This window comes from Orbicella faveolata, unplaced genomic scaffold (genome assembly GCF_042242905.1).
Source record: "Orbicella faveolata isolate gen_17 unplaced genomic scaffold, um_ofav_v1 contig_35, whole genome shotgun sequence".
In the NCBI taxonomy this organism is placed as follows: Eukaryota; Metazoa; Cnidaria; class Anthozoa; order Scleractinia; family Merulinidae; genus Orbicella; species Orbicella faveolata.
In genome coordinates, this window is record NW_028301564.1 from 3943368 (window position 1) to 3945859 (window position 2492).

The window sequence follows — 2492 nt, forward strand, 5'->3', positions numbered from 1 at the left end:
GTGATTTCCCTGACAGAATTTTCCTCCAACACAAGTCCAAAGTGACCGGTGATTATTTCATTCGAAATTTCATGCAATGCGAAAAGCAAAGACTTGATGGCATGTTAGCCGGTATGCCAAAGACTGATTCCTCGGCTGATGATCGAATTCTGAACGCTTTTGAAACCCACCCACAAAGTCCTGGGCTTAACCACAGTAAACGCAGCATTGAAAATGCCGGAATAACGCCAATACAGGAATTACCTGTTTCTGTTTTCTGGGTTCTTTCTTCCCATTTTCCCGTTCCACTTTTCTGGTTTTCCGTTTCCCGTTTGTGATATTTGTCGCCATTTTTGATGTTACGTCGCGTTTGAGGGCACCTAGTCAAAGCAAAATGTTACAGTCGTAAACTGCATCGTGGTTTTCAAAATCCAGATTAAAATGAGAAAAAATTTCCTGACAAGACGGGAAAAGAAAAAAAAAAAAAAAGATAGCCATTCCCATACCGGGAGTCGAACCCGGGCCGCCTGGGTGAAAACCAGGAATCCTAACCGCTAGACCATATGGGACTTGACCACCAAAACTTGAGAAAAAAATCATGTCGTTTAATTTTTACAGCATCTGTTAAAAATCTTGCTCAATGATCAGTTCTGGGAAGGTGGGAATTTTTTATCGATTCTAGCCAGAGCTAAACATTTTTGGATCTTAGTACAAAACACACTCTATACCAGTCTACAAACAGATCCCTTCGAGCCCTCGTCTCATAGCGTGACCGATTCTTTACGTGACATAATAATGATAGCGCTTAGAATGTGACGGATTTTCAGATCCCGCCGTTTGTTTTGACTTCACTGTATTACGCTCATTTTTTTTTTTCTGTATGCCCTTACGTAATACTCCAAGGAATTCATTACGTAACCGGCAGCATGTAATGTGTTCAATGGAACTCGGTTAATGTAAAAACAATAAAATGTCGATGTCCATATGATCTACGGGTGTCCGCAGTAAAGACCATAGATACTTCGAGAATACACTTAACGGACACATGTTTTATAGACGTACAGACTAAACCTTAAAGCTATTGAAATCAATGCCTCGTCTAATGTAAGGACTATCTAGCGAGTAAAAACTTAAAGGCTAAGTTATCTTTTTACTCACGCGATGGCATGCGACATCCTTCACGTGCGGCCAGTTCAGTCGGTGAAACGTCACGCAACGTAAGAGCGTGCTCATAGTACACGTCAGTTACAAAACGAAGAACACCGTCGAGTTACAACTTTGCTAAAAGTCAGGTTTTTCAACAAAAGTGTCTTATATCTGATGAAACTAAAACCTCAAATGGATAGGTTTTTTTTTTTTTTTCATTTTGGAATACGACAAAGCGGCAATCGCTAGAAGACCGTAAAAGGGTTAAACGCCAGGAAAAACACTTTGTCAAACATGTCTTGTTTATCTGTATTACACCACTGAAACGTATTAACCTGCAGATAACTTCCATCTCTGACAGCACATAATTTCGGTGAAATATATACCGGTGCGCAAGAACCTGTAGCCGTAAGCGAGGTCCTCCAGCGAGAGCACGTCACCCGGTTCACAGTCACAGCCGGAAAAGTGTCCATCAGTCCGTTTCAACCGGCTTCCGTTTTATAAGGAGGCAGACGTAAGTCGTTAGAGAATATGAATTAACTTTTCGTCGGTAGAAACAACATTGTCCTTAATAACGGGTGTCCGGATAAAACCGGTCTCTCAGCAGAGATGCCAACCTCTGGAGATCTAAAATCTGGAGATTTTTTTGCCAGACACCACCCCCCCACCCCCCCACCCCTGCCAAAAAATCTACCAGCCCCCCCTAAAATGACCCCCTACCCCCGACCCCATTGTAAATCTTACTATTACTCACGAAATGGCACGCAGGAAATTAGCGGGAAAACCAGGAGGCTTTTGTCGTGGTTTGTTATTGGTTAAACAGAGATCCAATCAGACATTCGGTTATCTGGCCGATATAATGAAGAAAGCCTTTTTTTATTTTCTGTCGACGTGTGGTTGAAAGTCAACGATGCAAAAACATGCATTAAGAAACGATGAAACAAGTCGAAAAACCCGAAGTTGTATCAATTTATGGGTACGATTTCAGCCTTAGTGGAGCAAGGTCTTTGAAAGGTTCAAAGTCATTTTTTATCCGGGAGATTTGGTGACCCGTACGGGAGACCGGGAGATTCGTTCCGTATCCGGGAGACTCCCGGATAATCCTGGAGAGTTGGCATGTATGTCTCTGTGCAATGGGTTTCCACAGCAATTTGAATTCTGAATGTTTTGAATTTTTTTCGAATTGACCAGGATCATGGAGCTGAATTTCGATGGCCAAAGGTTGTAAGTCTGGTAGTTTTTTCCTCTTGGGAGAATACTTTGTGCTAAGGTTGTTTTGCTTTTATTTTATAATCATAGCTATCAATTTCAGGTAATTTCGTCTCACTGGGAAAGAATTCTGTCGAGTACCTTACGGGTTTCGAGTT

At 41.9% G+C, this 2492-nt stretch overlaps 1 non-coding gene across 1 annotated transcript; it reads right to left on the reverse strand.

The window, feature by feature from the left end:
* Nucleotides 1-476: 476 nt before the first annotated feature.
* Trnae-uuc (transfer RNA glutamic acid (anticodon UUC)) lies at nucleotides 477-548 on the reverse strand. Its single transcript has one exon. It is a non-coding gene; the product is annotated as a tRNA-Glu (tRNA).
* Nucleotides 549-2492: the final 1944 nt, after the last annotated feature.